The sequence below is a fragment of the Macrosteles quadrilineatus genome, unplaced genomic scaffold (assembly GCF_028750875.1).
Source record: "Macrosteles quadrilineatus isolate MER2022 unplaced genomic scaffold, UCM_ALF_1.0 Scaffold_1__1_contigs__length_201487025, whole genome shotgun sequence".
Lineage (NCBI taxonomy): Eukaryota > Metazoa > Arthropoda > Insecta > Hemiptera > Cicadellidae > Macrosteles > Macrosteles quadrilineatus.
The window spans coordinates 86,341,551-86,362,048 of NW_026542594.1; positions in this window are offsets into that span (position 1 = coordinate 86,341,551).

Below are 20,498 nucleotides of genomic sequence, written 5' to 3' on the forward strand. Positions count from 1 at the left end.
AATTTTGATAGAAAAGGATTGTCAAAACCATAATTTTAATTTTCTCAGTCTAAATTTGTTTAAATTCTAGCAGCCGACTCTAAAATTTTATGTTTTTATCGAATTTCCCATATAGGGAATAAGCTATTACCGTAGTACTCATGGTAAGACCTGGACGCGGGACCGATTTCTTTTTTTGTTTTGAGGTTCCTAGAGGCCAAAAACACCATCCGTTCAAATTCATATATATATATTTATATTTATATTTATATATATATATGGACTGGAAGGGTGCCGAGTTTGTGAAATGCCGGGTTATCGGGCACTAGGGTTAAAAATAAAAACAATAAAATTTGTAAGCCTTTTACCTGCCTTCTTTATTTATATCACAAGTCAGTATTAAGTCATCAGATATAGTAGAACTAATCCTTGGTACAAATTGCGGATGATTTGACTTGAGCTTGCTTGAGTCCATGTTGAACTCGGATTAAAAAAATCACTAATTTTCTGAGCTAGGTGATGGCCGAGTTATCCAGACTGCCGGGTTATCAAGTGCCGAGTTTGTGGGACTCTACTGCATATATATATGTCCGTTAGCACGATAACTCGAGCAAAAATGAACCGATTTTGATGAAATTTGGTATAAACATGTAAACCTAAATTTATTCGAACGAGTTCGCGAACCAGCATGATCGGACTATGGGAACGGGGGTTTTATGGGGTAAAAATAGGTTTTTCCCATTTTTGACCCAAAGAACATAAAATTTAGCAATTTCTTTCCAAACCATTTTGTAGAGCTTAAAAAAACAAATAATTTAGTATATTGAAGCGTTATTATGCGCCTAATGTTTACGGAAAAAATTTAAAAAAAAAATGTATTAAATTCCTATGTTATTCTTATGGAGAACAAGTAAGCTGTTGTAGTTTGCTTGTTTATGAACATATTTTGATCAAATTTGGAAAATGCTTTTATTTCTTACTAACTATATACATTTTACAAAAAAAAAAAAGTTTTACCCTTCCTGATGCAGCAAACCTAAGTACTTGTTAAACTAATCTATATATAAAGCCAAAAGTACCCATGAACTTTTGAGAAAACTACAAGTCACACCCCCATAAACCATATACTTAAAATGTTCGTCATGACGAGAAACCTTGCGCAAAATTATCCATTATTTCATAAATTGCCCTATAAGGTAGTAATTGCTTTCCAAAGGGAACTTTCCATTTAGGCCTACCTAATGTTAAAAATACCTCAGCTGTTATTATTTGTTTGTATTACCATTACTGTATTCTGCTTTGTTTATTTCAGCTTAACTTAACCAATCAATAGTTTTATTAATACTTATGTAGTAAACGGGGTGGAGCCCGTGGGTAACAGCTAGTTCTATTTAAATAGGAAATAAATGTTATATTTTTAAGTAGACATTTTAGTGTAAATCTAATCAGGCAAATGGAAATTCGCTTAGTCTGCAGGTTTGCTGCGTCGGGGGTATTTTTTTGTGTAATATTTGTAATATGGTTTAACACGTTCAATGCGGGTGACGAGTAATCTTGTCATCGCTGGCGCTACCAAGCGCCGCGCGACGGAGTATTCTCGTCAAAGCACCACTACAAAATGATTGTCTCGATATGAGCTGAGCCGTTGACGGAGGATGTTGTTTTTCATTGCGCTGTATGATGTAGTTCTTTGAGTTTCCTCGGGCAGCGTTGATCCTGTCGCGCACGGTTTTTGTTATTTGTGTGAATGTTTATGTGTTTAGTGTATTATATGATGTGTTAATTCTTCGCGGATTGATGACTTTCTCACTGATGATGAATTTGGAGATACAGACAACAACCCTTTGCAACACAAACTAAGGATTACTTTTGATTGTAACATGGGTTGTTTCCACGGAAACCTAATGTAAAACAGCAGCATTTAGCTTTTATTTATTTTCTTTTTTTTGTATTTCTAACCATTTTCAGTGTGCTCTAGTGGCGTAACGGTTTGTCATAGAAACAAATATTATATAAATGAAACTTATAGTAAGTTTTGTCTTCTTTAATTTTACAAAGCGGTGTTTTTCAAAAAACCCATACCGAGATTTAGCACAAAAATCTAAAAAACTTTACCTAATTTTAATTTTTTTTTGCAAAATAAACAATGTTCCGGGCATAATATCTGTCAGCAAACCTCATATTTGTTTTCAGCGACCCAAAAAACATAAATATAAGTGGTGATTAGGACTGTACCTAAACTTTCCGCGAACTGCCACTTATATTCTTAATACGCCTAGCCCATAATGAATGAAGTCCATCCAGCACAACTTAATAACGTTTTAACACAAGTAGAACCTCAAATAACTAAAGCAAAAGAAGTTAAAAAGAGAACACAAAAAAAGGAATCTAAATAGCCTATTAGACAAAAACACGCTTACGACGTTGCTAAAATAAATCATGTATTTTATCAAAGAACCATTAACCTCACAAATGTTGAATTTGATGCTGATGAGATAGCACTCTTAGATAAGGGCCTAAAGTATACTTTCTTGATACACGTCCGGTAACTGGTTGGGATAAGGCGTCCGGCAGTTACTGCCATAATCTAACCTAACCAACCAAACTAGCTGATAATGAAAAAATCCAATGAAGGTTAAATTCTGTTCATAAAATAAAATTATAAATGCCAAAAATTCTAACAAAAGATGTACAGTTAAGAAGAAATAGCATTCAAAGCAAAATCTTGGACAAAAAGTTAAAGTTACCGATGAGATTCGAACCAGGGACGTTTTGCATATCAGCCAAGCACTCTATCCACTACACCACAAACACCGATGGCTGTACATCGTATCGTTGTGATGACTTTGTGACATGAAAACAATTTCATTACATCATAAAAATAAATAAATTGGCAAACAATAGCACTTTACCAGTGTGTAAATAGGAACACTAGGTTCTTGATGAACACTACTTATTTTGCTTGATTCGCATTATAGAAGTCTTATTCATTAAAGCCTGTTCTAATAAATTCATTACTGTTGCATATACATTTAGTAGTAAGAAAGAAAACTCACCATAATGCATATCAGTATGGTATAGTAACACTAGACATCTAAGTGAAATGTATTAAAGTATAAAGTAAAGTATCTTATACAGTACAGTAGCACGAAGAACTACCATGGTTCCATGGTTCAGGTAACTTGGAGGTCCCATAGATTTTGAGGTTAGGGTACCACATTAGCAAGTCAAATACCTTGTAAAATGTATGTTTTCAGAATACATAGTGAATGTGAACTAATCAAATGTAATTTCCATGCAAACATATTTTTTTTAATAAGCTAGTGTTATTTAACTTGTTTGAAGTGCAAGAGCAACAGAAAAACATGAGACCAAGGTTTCTAAAAATCAACTGGAAATGGACTCTTCAGAAAATTTGGAATGCAAGTTAGAAAAATTTATGAGTGATGTCTGTAATAAACTAGAAATTTGGAATACATTTAAATCTGATTTTCAACAGCTGAAGAAAGATAATGAAGAAATAAAAAACAGCCAACAATTTATTGATGAAAATATGAAGATATTAAAGAATGATTGAAATTCATTCCAGAATTAGAAAAAGAGGTGATTAAGTTGCAAAATATTATACAAGAGAAGAACAAACAAATTGGAGAACTTCAGGCTCGTGTGATACAACTGGAGCAATATGGACGTAATAGAAATTTAGAAATGAATGAAGTTGCTGAGAAGAAGGGTGAAGATGTGGAAGAAATTGTTGTTAATGTGGCCAAGGGACTTGGAGTGAACCTGGAGAAGAATGACATTGAGGCTGCGCATCACCTGCCTAAGACCAGAGGTGCTACCCGACCGGCAACCATTATCGTCCAGTTTGCTCGGAGGAAGAAGAGGGATGAGGTGTTTGCCGAAAGGAAGAAAGTGGTGACTAACTCCCAGGTGACCGGACTGAATAGCGACCGAATATACGTAAGTGAGAACCTGACTCCTCATTTCAGAAACTTACTCAAAGAAGTCAAAAAGAAAGCAAAGGATCTTGGTTATAAATACATTTGGTACAATTATGGCAGTGTCAATGTGAGAAAGACTGATGATCAAGATGTGATCTCTATCACTGAAATGTCTCAGCTAGGAAAAATAAAGTGAAATATATTTGTTTTTTCTCATTTTGTTTCTTTGGTATGATAAAATTGAATGTAGCCATTTGATATATTAGAAACAGAGGAACTTATTACCTTTAACCACAAAGATGTTAAACTTTTTGAAAACTCTTGCATAAAGAACAAATATCAAACTGGAATTACTGTATTGCATTTGAATATTAGATCCATAAGAATTAATTGGGATAATTTTTGTATTATGTTTGGTAATAGTATTGTTAATCTTTTTGATGTTATGATTTTTACTGAGGTTAATGTTAAGGATGATTTGTTGGACTTGCTTAGTTTATTCAGATTAAGTAATTTTTGCATGTTTCATAATTTAAGGAAAGGAAAGAAGGAAAGAGGGATTTGAATTTTTGTAAAAGAAAATATAAAAGTAGAGGAGAAACCCTGCAATAGTAACCATTTTGAAAGGGCTATAATAAGTATTAAAAAGTGTAATATTGATTTGAATATTATTGCTGTCTACAGACCACCATCTAAAAGTGAAATATTATTTATACAAGAGCTGGACCACATTATAAAAGATCAGAAATGAAATTTATTGGTAATGGGTGACGTGAACATTGATATAAAAAATGTACAAAAGTATGATGTCCAGGAATATGCAAATCGGACGAGTTTCAAGCAAACGCAAGGTGAACAACCAACATAAAAATTATTTTTCAAAAGGATTTTCTATGATTAAAAACCAATAGCTCCAGTATTTTTAATGTTTTTCCATATGTTTTAGACTCAAAATAGTCGGTAAATTATAGGCTTTAAATTGAGCTATTGATCGTTTGAATCAGTTAAGCTCAAGGTACTGTATTACTCAATCAAAAATCATAAATTTGATTATTTCTTGGATATTATATTTATTTTAACGCTGTGGAGCATCATGGCATGGGTCCTCTAGTAAACAATTAATATGAAATAGACCATGCAGTATTTGCAGAAAAAATTGAATATTTTAATTGTAAACATTTGTAGCCAGAGATCAACTACTCTCTAAAGGTGCGTTACGATTGCAAGGATGGTTTAGTAATGCGTATACGAGATGCTGACAGTCAAACTGATATACATACGATTTATTTTATATTTTATTTTACGATTTATTTTTATTTATTTTATTTTATGGTGATTAAGATTACACATGGTCCAAAACTGTTTAGCCTACTGCTTGAATGCAAACCAAATTGCAATTAAGTAATCAATTTGATTCTGAAATGCTATCCTCATTGAATACAAAACAATTAATTGACAACCTTAACACAAAATTAATTATTATGTTAAATTTTTGCCATTCATAGAAACCATTTGATATTGAAACTTGTAGAATATTTGGATGGAATTGAATACACACAATAAACTAAATTAAAGACCAAACTAGACTAGCTATATTAAGCCAAATCAATTAAATTGCTAAAATAAGCTAAAAGGCTAATTCACATTAGTGGGTATATAAAAAAATTCTAAGTTAACTTATAAAAAAATACTCAACTTATTTTTCCCTTAGAAGCCGGGGAGAATTCCCATGCCTCCTTCAACGACTCGCTGGTCAGATCACATGTTTCAAGCGACCCTATTACCTACCTGCCAGACTCCCGGGTAAGTTTGAATGATCCAAAACTACCCTCCGACCGCGGATCAATTTGAGCACACAACGGTTTTATCAATATAATCATAGGAACTCTTTAGGCTGCGGTTATTGTCTAGCACTAACAATATATAATCTTTCAGAATTCTTTCAAGCCGTTTAGCGGTATTGTATGTGGGTGTGTTTGTGTAGTCATCTAGTGGCCTGATGGGACCACATTTTTTATGTACTTACTAGCTGCTGTACCCGTGATTTGGAACGGGAAGAGGACTTGAAAGAGAAGAGTTTGTTATTTGCATCTGTTGTATAAAATAGTTACACACCAGCCAACCATTTTAGAAACAAAACAAGCGTACCCACTTCATTTGATAAAGGCCAATGATAAAGGTTTGTGGCTTTAAATACAGGTAATTAATGGAAACCACAATTTTGCTTTTAACTAATTTAAAACGTTGTATATGCTAAAATGAGACAATCAAAGTTTTCGAATAACATTTGCCTATACTTAATTCACATTCGTCTCCCTTCTTTCCTTTATTTTGGATTTCAATCTTGATGTTACAAGCTACCGATTATTTCATTCAAATAAACAAATTTTATTAGGCATTTACATCAATATCTATATATCAATGCGTTAATATATATATTATATTAATAAGCCTATATTAATACTAGGTGAAACCCGTTGAAATCGACGGTTGCTTTAAAGGCTTACGACAACTCTTTTAACTGCGACAAAAAGAGTGAAATAAAAAAAAATGTGAGCATTTAGTATGGTTTAATGAATAATAAATAGGTGTAGAAACAATAATGACTATTGCGTTAGTTACAAAATATTGTTGATCATTCAATGAATAACATATTTCTTATACCGTCCGTCATAGGAGTTATTACCTAGTTCCAGTTCCTATGTTAACTGGGTTTTCTCCTTTTGGAGGAATATATGAGGAATGCTTTTGAAGGAAACTTAAAATAGTATTAAAATCGTATTGGTGGATATTTTGTGGTACACACTTCTGCGATTTCATCAGTGTTATGCAGATTAATTCTGTATTTTTTTTTAGCAAATTTCCCATATAAGGAATAAGTTATTACCGTAGTACTCATGGTAAGACCTGGACCCGGGACTTTTTCGTTTTGAGGTCCCTAGAGGCCAAAAACACCATCCGTTCAAATTCATATATTTATTTATATATATATATGTGTCCGTTAGTGCGATAACTCAAGCAAAAATGATCCGATTTTGATGAAATTTGGTATAAACGTGTAAACCTACATTTATTCAAACGAGTTCGTGAACCAGCATGATCGGGCTATGGGAACAGGGTTTATGGGGGGTTTTATGGGGTAAAAATTGGTTTTTCCAATTCTTGACCCTCAAAACCCAAAATTTCACAATTTCTTTCCAAACCATTTTCTAGAGCTTAAAAAAATAAATAATTTAGTATATTGAAGCGTTATTGTGCGCCAAATAGTTATGGAGAAAATTCAGAAAAATTGTAAATTTAAAATTCTCATGTTATTCTTACAGTAGACTCCCTCTTATCCGGACTCCTCGGGACCGAGGCCAGTCTGGATAACGGGTTTTCCGGTTAAACCGACGTCCCCAAAAACTCTTTAAAACGGACTGTTTACTGTGATATTCGACTTAAATTTAGGAGAGCATTGTATTTAGACACGTGATCACTGGTCTCAAATCTTTCCCATGAGAACAGTCGTTTCAGTACTGCCCACTTCCTGCTGATCTAGTCCGGTTAAACCAATGTGTTGATTAAAATTGTCCGGTTAAAGAGATGTCATTTCCGCCGAGTGTAGTCCGGTTAAACCGATGTCCGGTTAAAAGGTGTCCGAATAAGAGGGAGTCTACTGTATGGATAATAAGTCAACTGTTGTAGTTTGCTTGTTTATGAACATGTTTTGGTCGAATTTGGAAAATACCTACATTCATTTCTTACTAAACTATTAACATTTAACAACAAAAACACTTTTTTATCCTCCCTGTTGCAGCAAACCTAAGTACTTGTTGAAATAATTCTATTTAAATAAGGAATAAATGTTATATTTTTAAGGAGGCATTTTAGTGTAAATCCAATCAGGCAAATGGAAATTCGCTTAGTCTGCAGGTTTGCTGCGGCGGGGGTATTTTAATATCTGTTTGTTGAGAAGGCATATGTTCTTACTTCAAAGAGAGGCCTAACCTAAAACTTTTTAAGTTTTATTATTCCTTCGTCACGTCGGTCATCATTCCGTACTTCTGTGCCAATGAATAACCATCTAAATAATATTTTTTTGCATTAATTTGATTCCATGACATGCGGATGTCAGTTGTCTCAGCCTTAATACCTTAATACCTCCTTCTTCGTCTTTTACCCATAATGTGGGATTGACAGCGTCACATTACACGGTTACTAATAAAAAAAAAAGATATTTACAACCATTTACATACTTCCGGCAGGCTACAGGTTTCTTAAATCATCCCTTAAATACTCGGAGATATCGTAATAGGCCCGGCTCTTGATGAAAGACGTTAACACTGCCTCAAATGTTTTTAAGTCCAACAACTGGATATGTCGTGGCAGCTTATTGAACAGACTTATGGCCGACACACTGCAACTAGCCTGGGTCCTAGATAAACGCACCCTGGGTACATCAAGCTGATGGCGTTTCCTGGTGTTGTATTGGTGGACGTCAACACGAGTGATGAAGGTTGTTATGTTGGTCTTAACGTGCACCAGACAGAGAAGTATGTAGTGGCCAACTACAGTAAGCACACCAAGTCGTGCAAAGAGGGGTTTGCAATGAGCACGATACTCACTCCCAGTAATAATCCTTACTGCACGCTTCTGGAGCCTAAGCACTTCAACAACCTTAGGCGAGTGTCCCCAGAGTGGCCATAGCTGACATGGCAGTGAAAGAGGGCATGGTACACCATCACCAAATATGCCTCCCTAACACAGAATTTTAGCTTGAAGAGGAGGAAACAGATCCGTGAGAGTCTGTTGGTGGTCTGGTCTATGTGATGTGTCCAGCTGAACTTCCCATCAAGAACAAATCCAAGCAATTTTACTGGATCCTGAACACCAGGTTGATCTCTGGAAAGGCTGCAGATGATGTACTGCGTCTTATCCTCGTTTAGTTGGAAGCGGTTAGCCAGAAACCAGGCAGTTGTATCTTCAAGACGCTGTCTGGAAATGGCCAAAGCTTGATCGATGTTCTTACCAGCTGACAGGAGAGAAGTGTCGTCTGCAAACATGAGGGTAGTGCCAAGGTCGTCGAGATTGTTGATCATGATGAGAAAAAGGGTAGGCCCAAGCACTGAACCCTGGGGAACACCAAAATCGACGGGCAAAGTGCGGGAGACAGCTCCACCAACTGCAACGACCTGCAAGCGTCGTTCGAGGTAAGTACTCAGGATGGCAAGAGCAGCATCCCTGATCCCATAGAAGTGGAGTTTCCTTTTCAAGATGGAGTGGGAGACACAATCAAATGCTCTACTGATATCACAGAGAGTCAGAGAGAGAGCTTGATGGTTTTCAAATGCATTGTCCACACTTGCAGCAACTTTTGCAACAGCATCAACGGTTGACCTGCCCTTACAGAAGCCAAACTGCATGTTCGAGAAGAGGTCAAGTCCCACAAAAAATGCTTCAAGCTGGGGTTTTATGGTGGCTTCTACCACCTTTCTGAGGACAGGTGTTATGGAGATGGGCCGATAGCTATTAAGCCTCTGGTGGTCACCCTTCTTATAAATAGGGACAGTTTTCAAGGTCTTCAGAAAGTCCGGGAAGACGCCACAGCTAAGGCAGTCGTTGACAGCAGCAGCAAGTGGAATGGCGATGGCATCAATTGTTTTTTGAAGTATGTATGAGAACCATATGACAGAACCAACTTTCTAAGGTTGAAAAACTGTTAGAGTATCAGGTGGAGGATTCACTCTAGATTCCAGAAGCTGGATGGGGTCCACATCTACATCAGGAGAGGCCTTAATGATAGTTCTTACAGAATCAATGAAAAAGCCGTTGAAGGTGTCAGGGCTTGCAAATTCAACAGGCCGTCTAGTGCAAGACCTGTGTGAGTTGATGACATCCCAGGCAGCCTTGCAGCGATTTGGGGCGTGTTCGATTTGTGACTCAGTAGCCTTCCTCTTCGCCATCTCAATTTGTCCCTTATAATAAGCCTTGGCCTGTCTATACCTTAAAAGGTACCTGTCATTTTCACCGCCAGCAGACCTATCTTTAAGAGACTTAAAGATCACAGCCTTAAGCCTAGCCAACTCATCCGTATACCATTCCTTGTGACTAATTGAACGTTTAACCTTTTTGGTCTTCTGGGGTCGGTAAGGTCTGATTTTTTCAGGGAAAAACATATCAAATATCTCCTAAAATTAAAAAAAAAAAACATACAACTTATTGCTAACTCCAGCATCATTTAAGATTTCATCCCAAGGGGTGTTGGCAAGTGCCTCCCTGAAACGCACAAGATTAGCATCATCAACTAGCCTAGAACTAAAAGTATAATTCACACGCCAGGAGGATAAAGAAGCTTACCAGGCTGCAGTTTGCCACATTGAGAGAGGTTACCAAGGCTGCATGGTCATCCCCATGCAGCTCCACTACCCTTGTGTCACAGTCGGAGGGTTGAAAGTTAACAGCAACATTGTCAAGGCAGGATCTTCCTCTGGTTGGCTCAAAGCAGGTAATGTACAGGCCATATGATTTCAGGAGCTCCACAACAGTCCTCGCTCTATGGTCATCTCCAACGAAGTTAACATTGAAATCTCCAGCTATAGCAATTTTAACAGATGATTTTCTGTTCAGAAAGACAAGTCACTGTTCAAAAAGTTCACAAAAACTTTCAAAACTTCCGATAGGGGAGCGATAAACGGATACACAGATGGTGTTTTGAGCAGGTAAAAGAACAGCAACAAGTTCACAATCAAGTTCTTTACAGAAACTACTTACATTTAAGACATTTAAGTCAATGTTGCTACGGATGTAAATTGCAGACCCACCGCACCGAATTTCAGACCTACAGAAAAAACTGGCAGTATTGAGGTCAGATATTTTGCTATAAAAGTCAGTTTCATTTTGCGTCAAAAAATGTTCACACAAACACAAGATGTCTAGCTTCTCATTTTCAGCAAATAGAGTCAAAAGGGCTTGCTTAGGCCTATTACTCTGGACATTCCAGTGACCAAAAGTAAGGTGTCATTAGGCCTATAGTGTTGGATATGTCTTCAGTTATGTTTGCCAGTTGTTCAGGCTTGCTCTCCCTAAAAAAAACTCTAGATTAAACATTATGCCCATTTCGAATGTGAAATTTAATTTTCGCACAATTGCACCAGCAGGCCAAAATTCAGCGCTCAACAACTTTTATAAGTTATTGAGCCTTATTAATTACATAATATATCTTCATAATGTTAGGTGTAGTGGAAAGTGGAATATACTTGTAGTGAACCTGGCTTTTATTCATGAAATGAGGGACCTCGTTCATATGGTCATGCGGCTTAGTTGGCAACAAATAATGCAAATGACAAAGCATTTCCAAATAGCAAATACTGTAAATTGTTACGTAAATAGTGACGTTTACATGCATTGTTGGTAATCAGCGTAGCTTATATATAAAAATGAGGATATCTAGTTCAAAAGGAACACGACCTTACTGTCAGGACAGTAACTGCTTAAATGGTAATTACTCTTTATGAAATTTGTTTTACAGTCGAAGTGTATTTTTCACAAATCTCACTTAAGGCCAACCAAGTTGGCCACGGTGTGACAGTACGTAATTGGCCACTGCAAAACATCTGTCAAGATACAAGTACTATTTTAGGCAAGGTTTCTGTGTTTGGATGTTATTAGACACGATAAGAGCACAATGAACTTCTTCTGCAGATAAATAATCCGTTGGTTAAGAGAAATATAAGCTGAATGAATAAATTGAATAAAATAAATAAAATGAATCCAAGCCCATTAAAATGGCTGACCTGAATTTTTTGTAGTACAGTATCGAGTTTGGGCATTTTGTTTATGTTACTATCTGGGTAAGTTACAGGTGCACTTTGAGAAATTTCTTTTAGAGATAAATTAAATGGTTTGTGTTGCTGAGTAGCGCTAGTAAACATGTACAACCCTTTTCGTTAGTTTAATAACATTCAAAGGCTCTATTGTGTTTTCACTAAGCTGAATGAATACATCGAAGTAACATCTCTTAAAAGTCTGCAATTCAATTTCAAATATATTTATTTAAGATATTACAAGCATGGCCTCGCCAAGTTTACAAAACAGATTAATGACTTTCTAAATCATGCAAATATTTCTTCATACAAATTATTTTAAAATGTATCCAGTTGCTGTAAACCACTATTAATTTTACAAAATATGGAAACGGCTCATACGGGCAACGTGCCCTTCTGCACTTGTATTATTTTGTATTGTATTACACAATCAAAATATTTTCAATAATTGAATACATGTATGAAAATAATCTCATGAACCTATGGTGATCTGTCTTGAATAATATGACAAAATATCGGCAAAAGTGGTCAAAAAGGCAGACACCAACCCGTACAATAGATATAAGATAATTCAATAAGAAATCATTTTAAGAGTTACTATTATAATATTAAAACACGTTCGCTACTGGGCGTCGCATATATGCGACGCCGCGGTCATTGCCACAGACCGAGGCATACATTTTAATCTTACACATAGACCGGCTGTCACTTGGTTAACAGTACACACAGACCACGGGCGAAAACCTGTAAAACAGTGATCATTTACATTGTAATGCACTACAATTATGTTTGTAAATAATTTATTGTTGTTTTTCTGTATTTTTTATAACCTTTTTTAATGTCGCATATTTGCGACACCCGGTCTACAGCGAAGACAACAGTGAAAATTATCATAGTTTTCTTGAAATAGACCAAACGTCGCATATATGCGACGTTTGGTCTAATTAATTAAGATTCGTTAATTCTTTTGTGTTTTTAAGTAAAAGTAAGTAAAAAAAATAACAGATTATTAAAGAACAGTTTATAACTGAGCAAATATAAAAGCTACATTGGATAATGCAGCATACATACTGCATACATACATACAGTGATGCAGAAAAGTAAAGACCAGTTTTTCCAACTATCATATGACGTCACCAATTATCATATCCACAGACCAAGCGACGCAGGTGTGCGTCAGACATCTCTGTAGACCACTGCAGGGAATTCAGTGCTTTCAAATAGACCGTTACAAAGATATTAAGCATTTGAATAACCTTAGAATCCCGACGCAAATATGCGACGGTAGTCTATTTTAATGTGACTAGCCGTCGCATATGTGCGACGGCAGTCTATGGGTAAAAGCCGGCCGTCGCATATGTGCGTCGCTGGTCTATGTGAATGAAAAATTTTGTACTATTGCAGTAGCGAACGTGTTAAGATTTTCTAATGATTTCATAATTGAACGTTATATTGCAAAACATGAGATGATGCAGAACAAAATAAATGTTAAAATCAGAAAATTACATTGCAAACACTTCTTTTTGACAAACTCTGTATAACTCCCTATAATATATGTTGTTAAAAATACAATTTAAATATTAACAGCTGTTTCATTGATAATAATATGATGTTACCTTCTAACGTTCCAAAATGGTGTAACATCATATTATTATTAATAACTGACGTTCCAGTAGTAGGAATGAATTCTGTTTCATTGAAAAGTAGTGAAAAATTATCCACATGACGATAATGTAAACAAATCTGGGAAGGGAACTTAAAAGGCTTCTGGGGCAGAGTCCTAAGGGAATTTACTTATTTTTTTTATGGCTCATCTAGACCGAGACCTTTTTTTTGGACACCGCCTCTACCAAGTCTCTACGCCCAGCCGTTCTTTCATATTAGTAGAGACAAAGTTTCCAATTAAATATTTAGATTCCGATTAACCCATGTTAATCTTATGGGAGAAAACCCAACTTTGATGGAAGATCCTGCCCAAACTAATAAAATTAAAAAAAATTGAAACACTTTGTAAAACTACTGATCAGAGCAATTTTTTTGACACATAAATCATCAAAATCGGTCCAAAAATGAGGGAAGAGTTCTGTTCACAAAAATCGGTTTAGCGTATTATCTATATACTAGGTGAAACCCGTCGAAATCGACGGTTACTTTCAAGGCTTACGCTAATTCATCTAACTGCGATAAATTGAGTGAAATTATACATATTTTGAGCATTTAGCATTGTTTAAAGATTAATAAGTGTAAAAACAATAATGAAATTAAGGGAAGACTGTACCTTTTCTGGTTCAATGCTTTTTAAATGGATATTCTCTAAGGGTTAAGTACATATAGCACGAAAACTACTAAACCTATCATACTGAATTTTTTGCACACTTAATTATCACATCTATATCTTTATGTTAAACCTCTTTTTAAAGAAATATATCAATATAAAAATTATTTTCAGTCATTAAAAAAAAAACAAATTTTTATGCGATATTCTAAAAATAAAAATAAATTATTTTTTAAATGAAATTTTATAACTAATCAATATATGATTGGTTTAATGTACTCACCAAGTACCCAGACTAATGCATGCAAAATTTTAAGTTTCTATGAATTACAGATTTTGAACTATGTGTACCTAAAGATAGAAAAACAAACTTTCGGAAAAACACACTTAAAGCTTTGCAGCACACACTCAAAGCCATAAGAATAGTGTGGCCGATACCTCGGTATAGTTGCTTTGTTTATTTATTGTTATCATAAGAAGCTTTCTAATATTCAAGTATTACATATTTTCTTAATCAGGAAGAAACGGAGATTAATTTTAGGCGAAAAACAAAAATTTAATTTTTTAAGACATAAAAGGTTCAGTCTCCCCTTAATTGCGTTAGTTACCAAATATGGTTGATCATTCATGAATAAGATATTTCCCATACTGAACGTAATCGGAGTTGTTAGTATGCTATCTGGTATCTCTTTCTTTGGATTAACCTTTAAATAGTATTAAAATGGTATTGGTCGATCTTTTGTAGCTAAACACTTCCGTGATTTCATCAATGTGTAATGCAGATTAATCTATGATTTTATTTGGAAAAAAATCTGTTTGTTGGGAAGACACGTTCTAACTTTAAAGGGAGGTATATCCGTTACAGTGTAAGTTTGATTTTTCCTTCCTCACGTCGCGTCAGTTCATATCGTACTTCTGTGCTATTGAATAACCCTCTAGCACAGTTTTGAGAATTTGGTTGTGGGGTTACTGTAAAGCTGGAATTCCTTGACATGGGGGAAATAGTTGTCTCAGCCTTATCAGTTACATAAAGTTGTCAATATAATCTCTCTACGGAATGTTAGGTGTAGTGGAATATACTTAAAATGAAGTTGGCTTTTATTCTTGAACTGTTAGGGGCCTCCTCATTTATATGGTCGTGCAGCTTCATTGGCAACAAATAATGTGAATGACATAGTAATGTGGCATTTCCAAAAAACAAAAAATAATGTAAATTAGCTGTTACGTAAATATTGACGTTTACATGCATTGTTAATCAACGTATCTTATAAAGGATGATGTGATCTAGTTCAAAAGGAATATGGCCTTTCTGTCATGACAGTAGCTTTTTTTTAACAGAGGGCCAGGCTTACAAGTTACCATGGGATTGCATCGCAGCTAGAGCTAGAACAGCTTATTGTGCACCCTCGTTCACAGGTCCTCATTCTCCGTCAAATCCCAGGTCCTTGGTGAACCGAGAGAGCCTTTTGACTATGGTGACCTGTTCTTCCCTTTGATCTCCCATCAATAGGCCAAGGGATCTCATACGCAGACCTTGTAGGGCTGGGCACATAAATATACCTTCACAGCTTTCACAAGGTCTCTGGCTGGGGCAAGCCGTAGCGAGATTTCCCTGAAAAGACTCAGCTCCTGAACTTGCTTGACCAGCCAATCCTTTGTGGCTGCGTTAGCACAGCCTCAACCTTTCTTCCTGGAGGCTTCATTAGAGTCAGCTTTGAGGGTACCACCCTTGCCCTGATTTTTCCCAGCATCCTAGTTCCATGAGGAACTGGCTTTGCAGGGAGCAGAGTTAGGGTGCTTGGCAGCCCTCACCAGCCTCCTCTCTCTTCTGGATAGCATCTTTTCGCCTTTGTCTAAAGCATCCGCTATCCTCCGTCTTTGCAACTCGCCGCTGGAGTCGTTTTTCGTACGAGGGATCTCATACGTAGACCTTGTAGGGCTGGGCACATAAATATACCTTCACAGCTTTCACAAGGTCTCTGGCTGGGGCAAGCCGTAGCGAGATTTCCCTGAAAGGACTCAGCTCCTGAACTTGCTTCACCAGCCAATCCTTTGTGGCTGCGTCAGCACAGCCTCCACCTTTCTTCCTGGAGGCTTCATTAGAGTCAGCTTTGGGGGTACCACCCTTGCTCTGCTTTTTCCCAGCATCCTCGTTCCCGGAGGAACTGGCTTTGCAGGCAGCAGAGTTAGGGTGCTTGGCAGCCCACACCAGCCTCCTCTCACTTCTGGATAGCACCTTTTCGCCTTTGGCTTAAGCATCCGCTATCCTCCATCTTTGCAACTCGCCCCTGGAAAGTCGTTTTTCGTTCCTTTCCGGTTTCTGCGAGCTTGTCGTCATCGTCAGATTTCAGTAGACCTTCCTCCTCCATTTGGGTCAGATTGTCTACATTGTTCTCACGAATACCGGGTATTTAAGTCCACCTCCCCAGTGACCCGATTAGAGAGGTAAGGGGTGCGTACGACTGGGTTACCCCTGGTTCCCAGAAGGCTTCGTTAAGACTCTGAATATTAGGCTCCCAGTGCCACAAGACTTTTGGCACGGATTGCATTACACCTTAGTCTAGGGCCCCCCTCACTTGGTTCTGTAGGTGGACCAACAGTGGCAGAAGGTAGATCTCCGCAGCTAACAAGTTAGAGTTGGGGTTTAGGCTGTGGCCAATCTGCCGAACCAACCCCGCATGCGAGGTTTGGCCGGAACGGCGCGAAATTTTCTCCCCATACCTTCCATGACAGTAGCTGCTTAGATAGCTTTTACTCATTGGACCATTTTTACAGCCAAAATAGATTTTTTAGGCTGCTGCTCAGTGCACTTTAAGAATATATATTTTAGAGATAAATTAAATGGTTTTTGTTGCTGAGTAGCGCTAGTAAACATGCACAACCCTTTTCGTTAGTCTAATAACATTCAAAGGCTCTCTAAGAGTTCAGGTTCTTATTTGTATACATATCCATATTATGTTTTCACTAAGCTGAATGAATACATCGAGAAGTAACCTCTCTGAAAAGTCCGCAGTATATTGCAGTTTTCTTAATGACTTTCTAAATCATACACATATTTGTACATAAATATTCTAAAATGTTTTATCCAGTTGCTGTAAACCACTATTATTTTAACAAAATATGTACACGGCTCAAATGGGCACCCTGCCCTTCTGCACTTGTATTATTATTTTGTATTGTATTACACAATCGATGATTTTTCCAATGATTGAAAGCATGTATGACAATAATCTCATGAACCTATGATGATCTGTCTGGAATAATATGATAAAATATAGGGAAAAGGTGTGAAAAAGGCAGACACCAACCCGTAAAATAGATATAAGATGGTTAAATAACAAATAATAGTAAGAGTTATTATGATAAAAGGATTTTCCACTGATTTCGTCATGGAACGTTTATATTGCAACACATGACATGATACAGAAGAAAATCAATTTTAAAATCAGAAAATAACATTGCAAATACTTCTTTTGGACTATCCAGTAACTCCCAATAAATGTGTGTTGTTTTTAGATACAATTTTAAAATTAACAGCTGTTTTATTATAAAGTATTATCCACATGACCAAAATGTAAACAAATCTGTGGAGGGATCTTTAAAGGCTTCTGGGGCAGAGCCCTAAGCGAATTTACTTTTTTTTTTCTTTTGATAACTCATCTACAGACCAAGACCTTTCCTTGGACACCTCTACCAAGTTTCTACGCCCAGCCGTTCTCTTAAATGAGTGGAGACATGACTCACAAAACATCTATGACAAAACATTTGCCCGTGCCGCGTCGTGTGTGGAACTAAATCCCGAATTTATGTTAAATCGTATTTGTCCGTCAATGTCGTGTGTTTTATTTATTTAAATGTCAGTGTTTTATGTGTTTATAAAACTCGACAACCTCGCAAGAGTGACAAGAGCCTAATGATGAGGTTATAACCTCGAAACCGGTAGCTCATTACTACAAATTTAGGATCATAGACAGAAACAGGTAATCTTATACCATTTTAGTTTTAAATGATTTGGAATAATTTTGGTACATGGTAGCTTTTTGTTAACAAATTTGAACTGATAAAAAAATGTTTGGATCAGGATTTTTATAGGTTTTACAAACTTATACAGAGATATATGTACTGGTACAGTTTTAAGATTTAACTGACTCAATGTTAACACTTTCTTTTGTGTTTTAACTCAATTTACAAACTACATTTCAACTATACCTACTTTTATTCTGTCCAGAGGTAGCTACTACTTATATTTTCTTCTATCAATTACTTCACATTTGCTTTTTTTACATTTACAGAAACTTTCTGTAAATGTAAAAAAAGCCAGAAACCTCCTTTAGTAGTTGTGTTTTTACTGTTTTTACAACACTGCTTTAATATGACTATGGAGAAAATCACAAAACTAAGCTGCACGCAATTCACTTTTGTTTCTATAATCAATTAAATATCTGTAACGTAACTATGTTTCTTTACTCAATGTTTTAAATGATTATGTAAATTAATGCAAATGCATAAACGTTTTGAACTATGAAATAAGTTAAAATAATAACTGTTATGTATTATGTTGTTGATTTTTAATTTGATTAAATTTGTGCCCTGATTAACAATAATAGTGGTTGGCTTTCTAACAAAAGGTAATACAAGTTTTCCATTAGTTAATTTTTGGTTATTATTGCGATCTATATACACTGATCTGCAGGTAGAGATTGAACTTTGGAAAAAGCTCAGTAGCTACGGTAAATCATATCAATTATAAAATGTGAAATCAATATACTGTAAACAGTTTTTTTGCTTTACTCAATGAGCTTTATGTTGTGCGATTATTTTTTCCTTATTTACTTTACACCTATGTACTTTTTTCAACGAAATAAATGTTTAAGTAGGGCCTAAGCTTATCATTTGAAAATTGAATCTTCTGGATACATTATTTTCATAATTGCATCAGTGCCTCATAATTTGTACTAGGTAGCCTTATAAGTTAGCCTAGCCTTAAAGAAAGATATTTTTTCAAACTAAGAGTTGTTTCAATTGAGTTATGTTCCTGAAACCAAAGGGGAATGTGTAACTATTTTATACAACAGAATTACAGATTGAATTTTTCGCTTCAGTGTCCTCTCCGTTGCGAAGCACGGGTACAACAGCTAGTGTTTTATAATTAAAAAAATTGACGACAGCTGGTCCATATAGGTGGGATGTCTACTTCAGTATCAAATAGTCAATGCGTGTACATTACATGTTTTTGGTTGAGTTTTCGACCTCTGGACGACCACTAGTATATATATATATATATATATATATATAGATTGTCCATCTATAATATATTAAGCATATGCATGTGCTTATATTAAGCAAGTTTCTTGAAATCCTTTTTTCTCAGCTCTTGTGCATCACTAACTGTTAGAAAGATATATTCCTGTAGATGTGCAGAATCCCTTTATAGTTTAAAATAGGCTCAAAAATAAGCTAAAAAATTAATCTTAAAAAAAAACTAACATGGACCTTATGGGTTGCCATGCCGGTGACTTTAATATTTTTCAATGAAATGGCGACCATACAAAGAAATAACAACAAAATATAAACCAGGCCCAGTCAGCACACGAGGTATTATATACATATATTTTAGGTCAATCTTGGTAAACTATGTAAAGTATATTGAAATATGTAAAATTCACATATAATTTACTCGCTGATATTTACATAGAAAATATCGTTACCTTTTGTTTTAGGTCAACATGAAATACTGTCTTAATTAATATGTGATTGATTTAAACCTATTTTCTGGCCTATTTCTCGATACATTTAATGTATACTGAATGTAACTTATTCACATCCCATATACTTTAATATTGACGTAAAATATACATTTATTTACGTCAAATATACATAAACCATTTTCCTGGATTCATACCAGATAGATTTGTAAATTTTGCTCAAAGCCTTGAGAAAGATATATTTTCACTCAGACCAAACAGCTGCTTTTAGAGAAAGTTTTTCTTAGAAGAAGGGACAGTAGGAATTTACAATACAGGCAGCTAGACAAAGAACTGTAATACAAAGGGGGTGGCAAGTGCGAAGGTCACTTGTAGAATTCCTTCACCAAGCCAAGAAGTGTAGTTAGACCGAACCGGTTTGGGATTGGGGTTGGGGTTGCAGTGTTGACTTATTGGATCCGAATAAAAATATCGAAGCTAGCCTGATAGATACTAGAATTATATCGATAGTCAATATCAACATCGAACTTGATAGGCTCGATATTTCTATTCGATAGCTTACTGGGCAGTTATGATTAATTTAAATTTATGTAACTACTACAGTCTAAGTTAGAAAAACTAAATAAGTTAATAATTAATAACTAATATTATTATTATTACTAAGGTATAACTGAAATAAATCATAAATCCTTTTTACACGGAGCATTACTGGTCTTTCGATATGCATTGAAAATCGTATTAGCACGATAGTATCGAATGGGTCGGACAGTACCGTAACGCCGACTAGCCG